The 19955-nt window shown below is 39.8% G+C and overlaps 1 protein-coding gene across 1 annotated transcript in view; it reads left to right on the forward strand.

The window, feature by feature from the left end:
* LOC126298842 (toll-like receptor 6) overlaps window positions 1-19955 on the forward strand; it is a 319072-nt gene that overhangs the window by 275597 nt on the left and 23520 nt on the right. The gene's annotated exons all lie outside the window — the stretch shown is intronic.

Raw genomic sequence — 19955 nt, forward strand, 5'->3', positions numbered from 1 at the left:
ATCCCTACCGCCTGTCATCCATTTTTCCCGCTGCGCCTCACTCTTAATCCCGCTGCCAGTCTGTAATTCCGGCATCAGTAAAGGTAGAGACAAATAAACCCTACCACTGCGAAACAGACACAGCGCCTGTGGCAGATGTTCTTTCTCTACTTCATAGACTGTGGCAACATGGAAGCCTCTGATGATTGTTTTTCTTGTGGCTTACCAAAAGAATCACATACAAGAAGATCAGTATATCACGAGTTCTGGTTCAGTTGATTCGTGGGACATGATCAGCTGTTTCTACTAGAAACGACTGCTTGATAAATGATTCAATACTGTCATTTCAGCTTTGTTATTCATTCACCATCCTTTTCGAATCTGCATCCTTACTAATATGCACAGGTCATTAAGGAGAAAATTTTGCGAAGTATATCTGGCTCCGTATTTATAGTAGAAGTAGAACATTTTGCGAAAACAGCAGCGACTTTAAGTCGCGTGGGATATAAGTTAGACGTTTGCTGACTAACCTAGCTATTTCCTGGTGCAATTACAGCAACAGCCATACACCGAGTTAGAGTATTTCCGTCGCCATGCCATACTAAGCAGACAATTGAGGAACACTGAAAAATGTAGGTTTTTAATAGTTGCAAGCTAGAGGCTGCCACACGCGCAAGACATTCCTATTACTCCCAGAGTAGAAGAACAATTTTGTAATATCGAAGACAAGACGCCAAACCAGAAAATCATGTTTGATTTTCACCGTTAAATATGAAATTGTTCCAGCAAGAAGCGATGGAACATCACATGAACCTTCGCAAGAGTACTTTATCGAAGAATGGAATGGAAGGCTGAAACAGATTAGTGGAAGACCATTCGTAATTTAGCAGAAATGGGGGCACTAGGGAAGCAATTTTCGTACTACGACGAAAAACATAGGACATGTTTACGACAACCAGGTACACGTACTTACAGTCGTAGACTTCAAAAAAGGTTTTGGTAACGTGGACTGGAATAGGAAATGTTTTTGATACTTACGCAGCGTTGTGTCAACAACAAGAAAAAATTTAACAAGACATAAAGGACGCTCCACTGAACAATTCGAGGTAGGGAGCCTGGGGTTGGAGAAGCCAGCTTAAGGAGATAATAGGAATAAAATCACATTACTGTATACTTTTTTACTTACATTACTTACGGTTAACCGCAAATACCATGTGACACAATGAACGTACTGTTTGTACTTTAAAACTTCCTGGCAGATTAAAACTGTGTGCCCGACCGAGACTCGAAATCGGAATATTTCCCTTTCGCGGGCAATTGCCAGGAAGTTTCATATCAACGCACACTCCGCTGCAGAGTGAAAATCTCATTCTGGAAACATCCCCCAGGCTGTGGCTAAGCCATGTCTCCGCAGTATCCTTTCTTTCAGGAGTGCTAGTTCTGCAAGGGCCGCAGAAGAGCTTCTGTAAAGTTTGGAAGGTAGGAGACGAGATACTGGCAGAAGTAAAGCTGTGAGTACCGGGCGTGGGTCGTGCTTTGGTAGCTCAGATGGTAAGAGCACTTGCCCACGAAACGGAGAGATCCCGAGTTCGAGTCTCGGTCGGGCACACAGTTTTAATCTGCCAGGAAGTGTCATATCAGCGCACACTCAGCTGCAGAGTGAAAATCTCATTCTGTTTGTACTTTATTTTACAAAACGAGCTGAAACTGGCGACTTTCAATCTCAATGCAAGAATGACATCGGAGAACAAGATTCTGACGCACCCTGACGTGGTGTGTTTCGAATCACATCACAAGCAGCAACAGTTCGGGCAAATAATTCCATCTCCGTATCCACTGGCGTCTCACACACAAGTGACTTGAAATATCCCCTAGGAAGCTACCAAGGGGATTCCGGTGAGGTGACCTCGCAGGACATGGAATAGGATCTCTCCGTTCAATCCAGCGACCAGGAAATATCGCATCGAGATGGTTGTGGATATCCACACTGAAGTGAGGCGGTCCAACGGCATGTTGTATCCACATCCTCCCACGAACAGACAAGGGTACATTCTCCAACAATTCAGGTAGAACTCTTTGCATGAGCCTCAAGTACAGGTGGTCATTCAGACAGCCACTTAGACTTTCTATTAATCAGGCTCGTCCTCCTTGTTTCCTTGCAGGAAATAAAGAAAGTACATGCAAATAAAGAGTGCAGCACATGTTAGTTGTAAATAATCTGGAAAAGAGTAATATTAGACAAAGCAGTAGACAAGACTACTTCCATGTGTCCTTAAGCTGGCATCTCCGACAAAAATTTCCTTACCTCAAATTGTTCAGTGGAGCATTCTGTATGTCCTCTTACATTTTTCCACGCTCTTACGGGAAAACCCTGCATGTTAGCTAGGGCGGCAGGTGTGCAAACGAGAACAATATAGATATACGCTTTGTGCACGCTGACGGCGGAACTGACGTTATGTTTGCTACGTTGAATGCTACGGAAAAACGTGCGAGCGCCGCGCCACTGCTTTGCTCAGCTATGCTGCCACTCCCACTAGCCCTGTCAAAGGGGTGCTCACCTGGAGCCAGTGCTTGCAAAAAATATCGATATATCAAAATATCAGTCTTTTCTCATAATACTATCGGTATTTAAAATCAACACTTTAAGTACCGACATATCGATTAATCGATATTAATTGCTTAAAAGCGTAGATGATATCAATTTTTTATGGTTTGCCTTTTCTTGAGCCACAGGCACTATAGATGTCATCGACAGATTTCTTGCCCGTCCCAAGTATTACCAATCTTTGCAATCTAACAGCAAATGTCTTACAATGGGGATTAATTTAATTGCATATTCAGTACAAAAAATGAGCAGCAGATTTGAACAGGATTGTATCTATACTTCAAACTCATGAAAGTTTCTTACTTCCGTGTGTCATTCCTACCATTGCAAATGATACGTGCGAGTTGCAAAATCAACACATTTGGCGAAAGCACTGTATGCGAATGGTGGAAATCACCAGTCCATGCTCCCTCATACGAGGCAAAATGTGGCCTCTACTTAACCCTGAGTGCCTGGATCAAGAAACGATATACGCACTGTAAAAGTAAAACATTACTGCACAGAAATCAGGCACTACTGTACTGGTATTAGATGGAAAATGGACTCTCGCTGTCTGAAATGTTGGTGCTAAGTAGAATACTTCATGTGCAGAACACATATCAGAAGTGTTTCACTCTCGAGACTTCTCTCTCGTAAATATGGCCAAAAAATATCAGTATGTCTACATTCAATTATTTTTGCATCGATAATATCGATATATTTTATAAAAATGGTGATATAATGTATGTCGACGTTTTTAAAAGTTTTCCGATCCCTACAGTGCCGCTGCACGCGTACATACCACGTCCTACTAAAATCCCTCACCAATTCTCAGATACTGTAGCCCCATCACACAGTTTAGTAGTGTTTATACTGCACAAGCAATCACAACCGAAGAAGCAGTTACATTTGGAACGAAAACAGGAAACTCTGACTTTGGAAGTGCTTGGAGGAATTAACACGTCGAAAGTGTAAACAGGTTGACAGCTGCATTTGTGATGTTGCGGAATTAATCATGAAAGAGCAGACCGAAAATAAACCATCTAAAGAGAAACGGTGTGCTAAAGCATACGGTACAATTAAACAGAAAGATTAACGGTGCGCTAACGCGTCCGGTACAATTACGCAGTAGATTACCTAGCACAAGACAGCATCAGAGAAGCTGCTGCCACTACTTATGCAGCTTATTTCTCCACGTATCACAAAAGGGGGCTTACGAACAATAAGAACAGTAGCGCCAAACAACGCAACAGGAAAAGTTGTTACCGTTCGATTCACTCTAGTTCACTGTTACAACAAAACAGTGGAAAAACCATAAGCATCTCCCGTGGAGGCATATCACATTAGTTATTCGAATAAGTTTGCACACGCATCCTTTCCTTTACACCTCCTTAGGATCTGGGTACCAGACTCCCCCACATACAACGAAAATACAGAGGTGGATAGAGATCTCGACCACGTAATGTTAGGATGTTATAAATTTACTACACGTCAAAACGAACTGCAGGAAAACCTTGCGAAAATGCGTATTTCCTTCCCAGACAATATGTAAACACTAATGATTCACAGCAAACCCGAAAATTAAGAACTTAGTAGCACGTTACCTGCAGATAGTGAATATAATTGCCTGACGCATCGAATACTGAAATTTGTCGTTATATATACGTATAAAACATCTGTATAGTTAAGATTTAACTGTCCTTACTAACATAAAGAAGCAAATGTAATGACCTTTTTGCTTCCACTAAAACTTCAATATAGTTAAATTGAAGAAATTAGCAAATGTAATGACTGTATAGCTTCCACTAAAAATCCAATATAGTTAAATTGAAGAAATTAATTCCTTAAATGCCTCTGTGTATTTTGCAATTATCCTAATTTTGTCCTGATGGTCGCTGTGGAAGCGATATGCGGGAGGTAAAGAATTTAGTCTACCTAGAATCTCCACTTAATACTATTTCTTATTGTTTTATAAGGAAGCTTTTGCTTGATAATTAGTGTCAGTCGTCAAGGGTCAGACAATTCCGGTTTTTAAACCTTTCCGTGACTCACTCCTGTGAATCAGACAAACTTGCTGCCATTCGTGCCGCCCTTACTTGTGTTTGTTCAATATCCCCGCTAGCTCTGCTTAGTTGGGTCGCACACACTTCAGGAATATTGTAAGCTGGGACGCACGGTTGATTTGTAAACAGCCTTTTATGTAGAATGACTTCTTTCTCCCACTATCCTCCCATTGAACTGACGTATGCCACCTGCCTTGGACAGTTGGGAAAGCAGAAACGAAGCGAATAGAGGCCCCTGAAATATGGCGCTGCAGATGATTCTTGAAGATCCTATTCATTAACCGAATGTTAAACGAAGACGCCCTGCGACAAGGCAATGAGAAATATGCCTGGCGTGGAAGATAATGAATCGAAGGGTGAATGGTCGAACCCATGTTAATGCTTAAGCCGTTATTTGAAATTTTTGTTGAAAGTATAGTCAGAGGAAAGACTCACGAAGTCAGGCCTTCCTAAAGTTGATAGTTACGGCACAGAAAAAGTAAAAATTGGGTCTTTAAACTCTTCTGCTATCCTAAATGGGAAACCTTTGATGAGAATTTTTCATCTGATGTTGAATAAATCAAGTACAAAACATTGTCACATGCTGCGTGGATTCTTGCGGACTGCACGCAACAACGGCGAAAGTGTCCGATATGTCCCTAGGGGTATAGTTAATCGTTGAGAACGTTTACGTTATTAATAATACACGATTTTCCATAGGTCAACTTCCAATATATCGTGTGAATAGTCGGAATGTTGCTTTAGGTACACATACGGTAAAACAAAAGTCCAACGCAAACACGTAAGTTCCTCGTTACTACAACGTTCACCATGGCAAGCTATCGAGCGACACAGGTTCCGCCTTCAGAATGTGAATGCTTGTTGGCTAGAGCTTCGGGGAGCTTTATAGCCTCGCTGAATCTGGACTCTCCTTAAGCTCCGCAATTTAAAAGACTGTGCGTACTACTCGGCACTGAACTGGCCAGTAAGCCTAAGTCAAGGCGACTCTGTGCGCTCTCGCATTACACGAGGGAGATAAGGTTTACGCAAAACATATAAACAACGTAAAGCGAACTAACTAGAGTATCTATTCATAGGCAGTATTTTTTCGTGAATAGTTTATCAGTTTTCCGTTGAAATGGTAGAAAGTATAACACTGTAACTACCAAACTTTCTCAGCTACAATTCTGAAGCTCGTCTTTTTACATAACGGGTGCTCTAATATATACCATAAACGGTTTACTACGCCTGAAGTATTTCCATTACTAGACTACAAGTTCATAGTTAAGTTGCTTGCTCTATCTTGTTAGGAAAAATACGTAAGAAAGCTTTTTATACTTAGAGGATAGCGTAGCTAGGAACACACGATGTTTTTTGGTCGGTACTTCAGTCTAGTGACTGATTTTAGAATCACATAAATGAGTGCGCTCCAGAGACCGCCATTAGCAGTTTCCTCAATTTTCTCCAGATTCTGTTGTTAGCCATGACATTGTGTTTAGCCGAGAATTTGTAAATATTTTGCGTTCTACACATTTAAGAATTATATAATATATTAAAGTTATTTGGCAGTATTATAAATTCTCCAAACACAGAATTTTATGAGTGAAATTATTTATATAACATGCGCATAGCTAATCCATATTTCGCCGGTCATGCACCATCTTTTACTTTGACACGGAAGATGGTCTTTTACTAAGAAACATGTGATACTTCCAAATGAACTGAGTTTGTTTAATGTATTAATAATTTTAAGTTAGAGATTATTAATTGATGGTATTCCGCCATGAGTCACAAATTTTATTTTCAGATTACTGTTCAGTGCGTTTCCCAGCTACAATCCATTTGCGGGGACTGTGTCCTTATACTGGGCGTTACATCTACTTCAGCTTTTCCTCTAACAGTGATACAACGACACAGTTATTAGATTTGAGGCAAACTTTATTTGATGTGAGTTTTATGAGAGAAAGGTAGCGAAACGAGACAAATAAAATCTAATGCGTATTATCTGCTTTTAGGCACATGATTTTAGTGCTCTGCATTGGTGAAAACTTTCAAATTTGCACTTACATTTTGAAACTATTACAGTACTACATTAGTGAAATTGTGCGTATTTACCCTGCGCTACAGCAATGTGATGTAGTATTACATTTATTATTATTTTCATTTGCGTAATAGACAAAATAAAATGAAAAATTAAAACATTGCTTAGAGGAGTGACTTTTAGCAAATTTAGTTTTATATGCTTACATATTCAGCATGGAATTATACATGCTTATTTACATACGGTGTGAGTTAATAGTTATTGCAGTTTCTTGATTCTATTGCTAAATATGTAATTTATACTTCTCGTAACTGTGACTTACTGCCAGGGCTAAGGAAACTGTGTTCATTGATTCTTCAGGGACTGTTGTATTAAGAGACAGTCATTACTGAATACAGAGTTAATCTTAACTAAACTGGAAGCCAGTGTACACCTGTTTGAACAGAGGCCGTTATATATTAAAATTTAGAGGAGAGCAATCAGTTACAAAAATCCGTAATTTACTGCAGATCTAGATTTCGACTATAAAATAGTTATCATCAGTGTATTACCAGAAGACTCATGCAGATATCAACATGTCAGAGTATAAACGTGCGACAATTTTATTCTCTGACATGTTGGTACATGTGAGATCCTTCAGGTAGTGCACTACTGACGACTATGTTACAGTCGAAATCTATGTCTGTAATAAATTACAGATCTTCTTTAAATTTAGAAATTAAATTGTTCTACTCATTATCTTTCTGTCCGTGCAACATATAAGTGGCATAGAAAATCTGTTTTCTGTGTGTTCCAGGTGCCTCAAATACCAGGTTTTGTGCCTGAAGGTTGTCTATGACAGATTGTAAGATCTTTATTTTTGTTTCGAGTGCTGTGTTTGCTGTCATAAGGGTGAGATCATGATAACGTATGTTCATTATATCGTATGGAAAATGATCTGCCTGTCGTACCTACATAAAAACTGTGACGGTTTTGTCATGTGATCTAATAAACACCTGGCTGTTTATGTTTGTCAGTTTCGTTGCAACTGTGAGGTATGACGTGTAATAGTTCGGTATGATGACATACCTTTTGAACTGATTACCAATTTTATAAGAAGCTCTTTCAGTGATTCGAAGTCGCAAATATTTCGTGGCTTATGTATCAGTTGCCAACTAAATGTGTAGTTTCACTTTCAGTTTCTTTATTTTTCATACGATTAAAGAGGCGATCAGTTGTGGCTGCTTAATATGATTATTAGCGGGAATCTGTTTGATTAATGCGATTTCATCGACACGATGAGGCTGAGCCGTTGGGATACTCACTGTTCTAGTAATCATACTTCTGTATGCTGTTAGTTTTTCAGTGATGGGATGTAAGGAGTTGCTATAACTTGTTGTGTCTGTAGCTGCTTTCTTTCTGTGTGTACAGAATGTCTGTCTGTTCTTTTATACGCAAACTGTCTGGTGTAAGAAATTTTATGTCTTGTCTACCTCATGTTTGATGGCAGTTTGCTGTTGGGCTGGAAATGGCTGTATGAAATGTTCTACTTCTGTTTTTTTTCCCTAGGTAACTAAGATAATTTCATGAACGCATCTATACCGGAAAGTTATTTTACTAGCAAATACATAATTAGAACATACACATTCAGGTGTTTACAAGATCACATGTCCATACTGTTCCAGTTTCTACGTAGATAGGATAGGCACATCATTTTCCATACGATATAATGAACGCATATCGGCTCACAAGTCCATGAACCTGCAATGCCAACACACCACTACGACAGCAAATACAGCATCCCAAGTATCAATAAAGATATCACCGATGTGTGTGCTGTATTGAGCTATAGAACATTACGCCAATTGCAATACGAAGGGTTGCAACTGTGTACATCGTTATTTTTATTATGCTCATTCAAAGATTTGAAAGGTAAAGGTAACTTGGATTTCTGGCATAACCAACACGAAAGCAATTCCTACTTGATTCGTATAAAATTTCACGGTGTTTCTACCTACATAACTATAACTCTGAGAAGCTTAGCAGAATACGTTCTCTATAAAAATCGTAAAAAATTCTTCAAATAATGTTTCTTACTAATTGATTCAAACTTAAACCAAGTTATACTGTGATCATGTACCGAAACATGATAATAGGAAAAATAATTTTGATCATCAATTCACACTAGTTAATACGTATATGTTAGTTACTAAACATTAGTTTTTTTAAAGACGTTCTAAATTTACTAAAATTTAACGAAAAACTCTTATCTTCCTAAAATGTTAATTGCAGTGAAAAAATGGTGTGACATCCAAAACTTCCTTACGAAATGGGGTGTCTCCATTAACATCCTCCACTTTTCAACCTGTTCTAATGGATATTCATAAAAATGCATTATTACATCATGAAAACAACATGAAGTAAAAATAATGTAGAATTATAGCACTAACATTTCATACCACTTAAGCTTACCGCTTCATTATTCCTTATTATTGTGTAGCGACCTTGCACCGCTAGTTGTTTACAACTTTTGTTCTTTTTCACAACACGTCATTCATTTCAGTTTACCTTTGCACCCACTATTATTCATTTCAGAAAACGAAGTAGTACACGTCGTTCATAAGCAGTTGTTATTTTACTCTTGGTTGTATGGCTCACGGAACTTAAAATATAGCTACCGCAGACTTTTAGGCCAACGTTAATATAGACAAATTTGCACAAAACGTTACAAGAAATCTCTCTATGCATTAAAATCATATATGTCCTCGGTAATTAATCCTACCGCTGTTTCCGGTGAATCTCTTCAGTGGAAAATTGTGACACTAACGCCTTTTAGTGGGTTTTTGTAATGTTATGGCGACCGTACCTAGCCAACATGCTACTTTATTCAGCAAATATCTCCCGACTTACCGCTCCTCATGCGAAAACAGTGCCTTCTTTCAGAATGTGCCTGCTTACGACACCTTAAGCTCCACCCTTCAAGATGTTGAGTGTCCACAGAATTTATTTGTGACTCGCAAATTATTCTTGATCTCCTTTCTGCCGGACAAACTTTTACGGTGCTTGCCTCGGGACAGGACCATCTAGTTCTTAAACACAAAGATTGACTTTCTGCAACAAATATTCACTTTTCTCTTATTGGTATCAGTTGCATACATTTTCTTTCGCTCTTTAATTTAGACAGTTTTCTTCTTTTCTAGTTCTCAGTACCACCATGTAAGTTATAATAGTATTACTTATATCTTATTGCGTAAGGATACGTTTAAGCACAGAAAAATTCAAAATGAATGTAGCGATTACAAACGGCTATAGCTATTTAATGCATAGAAATGCACTGAAAAGAGTTACAGAGAATCTTAAAAATACTTTAACCATTCTAATGCTGACATAGTGATTTGGAAGATAATGTTTCAAAAATATGTGAAACCTTACTTATAGTTTCTTCCGTTACTTCTTGGTAGAACAATTCCTTACTTAAGATTTAATAACAAGTACACTCTTTTTGTCATTCTGAACAAAATCAGTATGCTTGTTATTAAACCTTAAAAATGTGCGAACCTCCGGTTCACTGCGCTTTGACTACGATCACAGTTTTGAACTTTTTACAATCTCTGTATCTCTTACCTGACATTGTCATTCGTTAGATGTTTATAAACGTTTAGCGATTGCAGATCTCAGCATTCTGGTGAAACAGTAATGAGTGCCAGATTCCAAGTAATAGGCACCAGTTGCCGATAATGTTATATGCTATAGTTACTGCAGTATAGTTTGGTAATTGCCCGCAGCTCAGTAGAAGAGGCGATCAAAACGTTACCGTTCACGGGCGGTGCTGCAGCGTACATGCAATCCAGCATGACTCCGACGCTGGTATATAAGCACCGATGTATAAGCACAGGATTAGTGTAATGCGTATTTAGTTTTGTTCCCTTTTTTATTAATCTTATGTGTTTGGAATACTTGGGCTCTCCAGCAGGTATCACGAGCAGATGGGGCTAGAGATTGTGTCCATCGCAGCATCTAGAGGAAGTAGTTAACTAAAGTCTGCGGAAGGATGAAAGCTGCATTGGGAACTGACCACCTGCTTCACATGGCCACTCTGAATTAGTGGAATAGTAAGATGGTATCCTATTCTCTAAAATTCGTCTCAAAGTGATCAGAACGTTCCCCCTATTGCCGACGTTGCCAGCAGAGAACCGCTTTCTAGGGCCAGGCCGTCCCCTGACGGTGGTTACTGAATCGTGAACTGGTGTAGAGCAGTTTGAGGTGAAGATTTCTATGTGACAAATCGCTAGCAGAGCCAGAAGACTTCGCTTTTCCAGTTCGAACAGTAGTCATACGTTTGGGGCGCTCAGTCTGTAACCGCGCTACCGCTACGCTCGCAATTTCGAATCCTGCCTCGGACATGTGAAGTGTGTGATGCCCTTAGGTTAGTTAGGTTTAAGTAGTTCTAAGTTCTAGGGTACTGATGACCTCAGATGTTAAGTGATCAGAGCCGTTTGAGCCATAGGTTTGGGGAACCACAGAGGCTGTTAGATACACCTAGCTTGAGCGTCAATTCTAGCAATACCAACGTATTTTCCATAATGCTCCCTATGAAAAAATAGAAGATAAAAACACAATTCATTAACTGATGCTGACTTATATTAAAAACGAACGTTTTAAAGCGATATTCATGTGTAGGTTGGGTCCAGAACCTGAAAATATTCCTTAGTTCAGTGTTCCCATTATCACCACATTTTCAGTGAAGTATACTACAGAAGGGGTGCACTTACGTCAACCATATTTTTTTTTAAAATGCAGTATTCATTACTGTTGTTAAGTTTTACAAACAATAAACATTTTACAAAGTTAATAAAAACACTATTTCTGTCATAAATGCAGTAATTAGTTACAAATAATTCATACGGGTGTTGTCTAGTCTATCATGTCCAAATTGATAGAGATTAGGTGAAACTGAAATTATTCTGCTTCAAGTCTTTACAATTCCTCTGTAAGACTGCACGTTGCAAACGTTGAAATGCATTTAAGAACAGATTATTAAGCTATTATGAGTGAATTATTTATTATCATTACTGGTAGAGCTGTAAATTTCTCTGTTTCTGAAGTGACTTAAGCTGTTCCGAAACTACAGAAGGTCTTGCGTTTTTAGTTATCCAAAAATACTTGATAACCTACAATGAATTTTGCACAAAGAACAAGCTCCATGCCCAGAGTAGGTACTACGAAACTCATACATTTTGCGCACAAACTTTAGCTGTGTTCTCATAGAAGGAATGGCAGTAGTAAAATATGAAATATTTCCATTTTGCTCTTGTTAATGCATAATATATCATCTTGTTGACATGATGGATGTGATGATGTTATACAGTAGAAAATGTTCACATTTTTATATAACGGTTGCGAGATCACAAATAAATAAAAATTTTACCGGATTCACACAGTTTACCTCACTTACATTTTAATTAATTTCTTAAGGAACGTGAGAGAAAAGAGGTGGTACGAAACAGCCTGCTGTAAACTGAGCTTCAAACTGCTCTTCATGAATCATTCTTTCATGTGTTCCTTGAAACATTCAATGAAAACTGTAACATACTGATGTTTCTAGAAATTTTATGCACCAGCCTGCAGCTTAACATTGCCGGTAGGTGGTGGGGAGGCTCCAGTTGCATCATTAGGTTAGATTAGATTAGATTAGATTAATACTTGTTCCATAGATCATGAATACGACACTTCGTAACGATGTGGAACATGTCAGGTTGATAAAAGATGCCTGCACAAGATATTACACTACCCAAAATATTGCATGACACTAACGTTTAAGATTTTTTCCATTAATTTATATCTAAAATTTCAGCCAATGATCTTGCCGGCCGCGGTGGTCTCGCGGTTCTAGGTGCGCTGTCCGGAACCGTGCGACTGCTACGGTCGCAGGTTCGAATCCTGCCTCGGGCATGGATGTGTGTGATGTCCTGAGGTTAGTTAGGTTTAAGTAGTTCTAAGTTCTAGGGGACTGATGACCACAGCAGTTGAGTCCCATAGTGCTCAGAGCCATTTGAACCATTTTTTTTTTTCAGCCAATGAGTAGAAGGAGTTGTTATCTAGAAATTCTTTTAATTTATTTTTAAATATTAGTTGGCTATCTGTCAGGCTTTAGATGGTGTTTGGTAGGTGACCAAAGACTTTTGTGGCAGCATAATGTACCCTTTTCTGTTCCAAAGTCAGATTTAACCCTGCATAGTGAAGATCATCCTTTCTCCAGGTGTTATAGCTATGCACATTGCTATTACTTTTGAACTGGGTTGGATTATTAACAACAAATTTCGTAAGTGAATATATACTGTGAGGTTGCTGTGAGGATCCCTAGATCCTTAAATAGATGTCTGCAGGATGACCGTGGGTGGGCTCCAGCAATTATTCTGATTACACGTTTTTGAGCAATCAATACTTTTCTACTCAACGATGAATTACCCCAGAATATGATGCCATACGAAAGCAGTGAATGAAAATATGCATAGTAAGCTAATTTACTGAGATTCTTATCACCAAAATTTGCATTAACCCTAATAGCATACGTAGCTGAACTCAGACGTTTCAGCAGACCATCAATGTGTTGCTTCCAGTTTAACGTCTCATAAATGGACACACCTAAAAATTTTGAAAATTCTACCTTAGCTACCGACTTCTGTTCAAAGTCTAAAGTTTTTACAGGAATTGTGCCATTTGCTGTACGGAACTGTATATACTGTGTTTTATCAAAATTTAAAGAGAGTCCGTTTGCTGAGAATCACTTAATAATTTTGTGAAAAACATAATTTACAATTACATCACTTAGTTCTTGCTTTTTTGGATGTTATTACTATATTTTTATCATCAGCAATAAGAACTAACTTTGCATCTTCATCAATGTGGAATGGTAAGTCATTAACGTATATCAAGAACAGTAAAGGACCTAAGACCGAACCCTGTGGGATTTCGTATTTGATAGCCCCCCAATTTCAGGTATCAGCTGTTTTTTTAACATTACATGAACCACTTATTTCAACTTTCTGCATTCTTTCAGTTAAGTATGAATTAAACCATTTGTGCACTGCCCCACTCAAACCATAATGATTTAGCTTATCTAAAAGAATTCCATGCTTTACACAATCAATGTTAAAACAGCTTTCAACGGTGTGGAAACGAGTGGCACTACTCGAATGAAGTCTCCAAAATCTAAGCGTCTGTACATACAAGCCATGTGACACCACTCAAGTGGTGGCGGGTTTGTTACATGCGGAAACCAAGAATTAGACGCGTAATTACATCCTCTGATATAAACAGCGTTACAAGAGGAGAATGAATCACATATGTACTTTCGAAAATGGGGACGGTCATTCACTGATCGTCACTTACTTCGGCATCTTGTCTGCGATCTGCAACCATTCTCTGTTGTTTTCAGAGACTGCGGACAGTAGTGAAGATATCTGGCCGAAACTATAGAATCTCAGCACAGCTGTTGGGTTACAGTATCATTTCAAGGTCAGATCGATGTCCTCTGGTCTCGAGTCGACTTGATTGCCTAAACCTAATTTCGTCGGGTCCCTGAAGAGGTCGGCGTTGGAGTTCTCGGCACGTGCTGCAGAGTAGAGACCTCTAAGTTCCCATTGGATAGGTCTGGTATGCAATATCCAAGGCCACTGGGTGAGTGGAGTACATGAAGACTGCACTTGTTCTAAGGTGAAGTGAAAGTATGATGTAAAAAGACTGCAACAATTATTGAAAAAAATTGTTAAAACCGGTCGCATTCAGATATGGTGAGTGAGGATGTTTACACACTAGTTTTTAACTGCCAAGATTTGGAGTGATGTCCAAGAACTGACGTGTGTTTAGAAACCTACCATCCTCACATCATAACTAGAATTGTGAACTGGTTGAATGTGATAGCGGAAACATGGAAAATTTCCAGTAACATGCGGAGTGTATATCAGAAAGACAGATTAGGCTCCACAGAAGAATTAGCTCTAGCGAGATCCAAAACGAACCTGACAACCAACTCTTACGGGCAAGAGCAGCCGTCATCAGTACGTTAAGGTAAATAAAATCGATAGCGCAGAAATATTCTGATAGTTTTGTAGTATCAGTAGAGTGTGACATTCATTTGCCAAGTATTGATTGGAAAATTACACATACGCTTCCGGCGTTGAGGGCTAATAATGATGCTGTATAATACCGAAAGCAACATCAGAAAACTGCCAGGAATAAGTTACAAAACGACCTACACACAGAAGAATTGTATTAAACTTCCTGGAAACTAACAGACACCGTGTATCCGTTTGTGCCATAGGTAAGAGATGCATTACCAGCTCCTGCACTATTATAGGGCTGAGAGACAAAAAGCTCATCAAGATAACTAGGAGGATATATTTGTTTTTTTATAAATGATAAAAGTCTTATTTAAAGACGAACTGCGAATATTTAATTCAGTTCTGATATAGGGAAGTACTTCTTGAGTTGCGCTGTAAATAAATACTCCCTTGTAAACGAACAAAATACCATACATTAATCGTTTTGAAAACACAGACTCCTGCACTCCCACTCCAAACAAAATGTAATGAAACTGTCAGAGGAAAGTAAATCGCATTTAACGTTATTTGAGTGCCACACAGACTTATTAATGGGCCGGCCGGAGTGGCCGTGCGGTTCTAGGCGCTACAGTCTGGAGCCGAGCGACCGCTACGGTCGCAGGTTCGAATCCTGCCTCGGGCATGGATGTGTGTCATGTTCTTAGGTTAGTTAGGTTTAATTAGTTCTAAGTTCTAGGCGACTGATGACCTCAGAAGTTAAGTCGCATTTGAACCATTTGAACTTATTAATGAAAGAAATTTGTGCTGGAGCCATTGGTACTGAAAACTTTGAAGACCACTTAAAGCGACCAAGGAATTCCAGTTAGATATGAAACTGAAGACGCTGCTGAATTATCTGGTTTTCTATCTTATATTTATCTAGAAAGTCTGACGCAACCAGTTTTACTGCCTCACTGAAAACGAGAGCTGGTCACACATATTTACGAAAACGTTAACATAAAGAACGCACAGGATAAGAAACCAACATACATAATTTTAAATGTATTCACGGTTGGGAATACGAACAACCATCATCTATATAAGTAAATAATGTGAGTGAAAATTTGTACTGACCGTGACTCGAACCCGGAATCTCTGCTGTACGTGAGCGGTGGCCTCGCCCGCTCTGGTTATCCGTCACTACTCATGGCGAAACCCAGACTGCCATATGTCGTCCTTCATGGGTCACAACCTGCACACGAACACACATTACGTAATTCCCGTACAGGGGAGGATATTTTAATTGAAAGTCTCTGCCTGGTATCGGCGGATAAATGTGTTGTTAAACATAACTATGCAGTGTTCCTTTGGACATGCATGCATATTTTAAGCTCGATCATTCAGACGTTCTAGTGGTAAAAGTAGCAAACCTGTAAGAATCGGCGAGGATTCAGAAGAACCCTCTCGTTTCTCATTATTTGCGCAAGCTCTCTTGATGATGGTAGATGCAGGTGAACGTTTAGATTCCATGTTTCTAGATTTTCGAACGGCGTTCGACACATACTACATTGTGAACTGATAACCACGATACGTCCATAGGCACTATCTACAGCTACATTCAATTGGCCCGAAAAATTTTTGACTAACCCAGTGCGCTGTAATGGACGGTGAGTGATCAGTAGAAATGACTCTAGCATCTGGTAAGGAAGCAGAAATGAGGTCTCTGTCGTTTTAAGTATATCGAGGGTTGCCCACAAAGTAACGCACCGCATTCTTTTTCTGAGCCGAAAACAATGCTACGAATGCGAAACGTTACGTATGTGTTATTTGAATTTTCATCACTTCCGGCAGATAGTTTAGCTGCAGGACAGTTTCAAAATTGCGTCAGTAGGTGATGTACTTTACAAGCAACGTGCCGTCATTGAATTTCTCACTGCAGAGAAAGAAACTGTGGGGAATATTCACATACTCTTGTGCAAAGCCTATGAAGCGTCTGATGTCGACAGAAGTGTACAGAAGTACGTTGGGCACGGAGGGTGAGGTCATCAGAAGGCAGTACGGCGGAGATCTACGAGTTGCAGCTGTCGGGGAGACCATCCATTGCTGTCACACCCTACAGCCTTGATTTAGCCCCCTCTGACTTCCACTTGTTTGGGCCATTGAAGGATACCATTTGCGAAAGACATTTTGAGGACGATGAGGAGGTGATTCACACAGTGAAACACTGGGTCCGCCACCAGAACAAGGACTGGTATCGACACGGCATACACGCCCGTGAGTGCGCTGGAGGAAGGCCATAGAACGGGGTGGAGATTACGTTGAAAACTAAGGTGTGTAGATAAAACACCATCCTTTCGTGTGTCTAATTCTCATTATGTGCAATAAAGAGTAGTTGAAGAAAAGAAACACGGTGCATTAATTTCTGTGCAGCTCTTGTATACATGACTGATTTATTACGGAGCACTATCAGAATTTTCACTGCATTGTTGTGTACTGGAAAGCTTCAACGTTGGACGATAGTTAGGAAAATGTAGAGTAATGAGAGTTACTTTTTAAGTAACAACAGAACCAACTACTTTGTTCTCGAGGGCAAGTCTTCAACAGAGACAAGGTTATAGTCGGCAGTACCTCAGGGAACTGTGATAGGACTACTCTTATTGTCAAACGGAATAAATTATACGACTGACACGGTTGACAGCAGTTTACTCTTGTTTAATGATGACGCTGTGGTGTACGGGAAATTGTTGTCCTCAAGTGACTGTAGGGGGATACAAGATGACTTAGGCAGAAATTATAGTTGGTAAGATCAGTGGCAGATTGTTCAAAGTTAGAAAAATGTATGTTAGTGTGGATGAGTAGGAAAACAATCCTGTGACGCTCGAATACAGCAATAATAATGGTGTTGCTTGACAGACTCACATCGATTAAGTACATAGGATGACACGCCTGGTTGGTAGTTAGGAAAGCAAATGCTCGACTTCGTTTTATTGGGAGAACTTTGGGAAAGTGTAGCTCCTCTACAAAACAGACGGCATATAGAACGCTAGGGCGAACCATCCTTTAGTACTGCTCGAATGTTTGGTATCGAGAACTTCTGTAACGGGAATCACACACTAGACGTTAGTGCGAAAAGATATAGAGTTCTGTTCAAGCCTTTATAATCTTTATCAAATAGGCTTGACAGCAAATGTGGAACGAATACATAACTACCATTGTAGGACCATAACATGCGGTATATCCCATGGTAATGGGTAGCATATACTCTCAGGGAAAGTAAATGACACTCTCTGGAAAAATGCGATCTGGTTCTCAAGAAACTCTGTTACTTTCACTAAAAAATTACTGTAATAGGGGATTACGGAAAGGTAGTTTTGCAGTCGACGTTCTTTGTTTCACGTAGAGACCATGAGAGTATGATATGCGTGATTAAGACGCGTGATGATGAATAAAGACAGTCAGTGATCCCTCCGTCAATACGGAAGTGGGGTAGGACAGAAAACCGCCGATTTTGGTACGAATTACTCTGTAGCATACAGAGGTTTGAGGGAAAATAATGTATCATTCTTACGAGAAACAAGAAATTTTTTACGTTTATCTCTATGTATTGAAAAGAAAAAGAGGAGGGAGAATCGGAAAGAAAGTAGGAAATTGCACCGATGACCAACCTCAGAGGGACTGTCGTATGTCGCCCTTCAGTTTTTCATTCTCTTTTGAAAACATGAGATTAAACCAGACACAAATGAAGGTAAGAAAAGTTACTGTTTACCCGTGGTGTTCCGAAAATGTTATTTACGCTGAATACTTGGTTCGAAAAGTTCCACCTCCTTCGCATTGATTTTAAACATCGGTGCCAGATCTCACTCTTCGATGGTTCGAAACTGTTTGCATTCATAAGTCATCTTTGTGAGAGCATATATGGCCTCGGGTTTCCGTTCGCCGTGTTGCAGCTGCGGTCCAAATGACGCCAACGTCCACGTATCGTCTCATGCGCCGGAGTTTACACCTCTATCCATACAAAATTCAATCACAGCAAACCCTCAGCGACGCTACCATTGCTGCACGAGAGACATTCGCTAACGATACAGTGCACAGGATTGATGACGGCGATATGCATGTGGGCAGCGTTTGGTTTACTGACAAAGCTTATTTTTACCTAGACGGCTTCGTCAATAAACAGAAATGGCGCATATGGGGAACCGAAAAGCCCCATGTTGCAGTCCCATCGTCCCTGCATCCTCAAAAAGTACTGGTCTGAGCCGTCATTTCTTCCAAAGGAATCATTGGCCCATTTTTCAGATCCGAAACGATTACTGCATCACGCTATCTGGACACTCTTCGTGAATTTGTGGCGGTACAAACTGCCTTAGACGACACTGCGAACACCTCCTGGTTTATGCAAGATGGTGCCCAGCCACATCGCACGGCTGACGTCTTTCATTTCCTGAATGAATATTTCGATGATCGTGTGATTGCTTTGGGCTATCCGAAACATACAGGAGGCGGCGTGGATTGGCCTCCCTATTCGCCAGACATGAACCCCTGTGACTTCTTTCTGTGGGGACACTTGAAAGACCAGGTGTACCGCCACAATCCAGAAACAATTGAACAGCTGAAGCAGTACATCTCATCTGCATGTGAAGCCATTCCGCCAGACACGTTGTCAAAGGTTTCGGGTAATTTCATTCAGAGACTACGCCATATTGTTGCTACGCATGGTGGATATGTGGAAAATATCGTACTATAGATTTTCCCAGACCGCAGCGCCATCTGTTGTTGACAATTGTAACTACTGTAATTTCGAAAGTTTGTCTACCTGAAAATGTACTGTTGTCCCAAGCATATTGCAACAAACGGTGTATTTCTATCGCTGCTCGTTTAGTTTTTCTTGCCGTTTCAAATATACCGGTCATTTTTGAAACACCCTACACACACACACACACACACACATATATATATATATATATATATATATATATATATATATATATATATATATATAGTTTTTATAAGAAATTATTAGACCTGGCAACCTTATTCATCTATCACGCTATACACAATTTGTTACCCGTCAAACTAATGCGAGCCGGCCGTGGTGGCCTAGCGGTTCTAGGCGCTTCAGTTCGGAACCGCGCGACTGCTACTGGTCACAGGTTCGAATCCTGCCTCGGGCATGGATGTGTGTGATGCCCTTAGGTTAGTTAGGTTTAAGTAGTTCTAAGTTCAAGGGGACTGACGACCTCAGATGTTAAGTCCCATAGTGCTCAGAGCCATTTGAACTATTTTTGAAC

Source organism: Schistocerca gregaria, chromosome X (genome assembly GCF_023897955.1).
Source record: "Schistocerca gregaria isolate iqSchGreg1 chromosome X, iqSchGreg1.2, whole genome shotgun sequence".
NCBI lineage: Eukaryota > Metazoa > Arthropoda > Insecta > Orthoptera > Acrididae > Schistocerca > Schistocerca gregaria.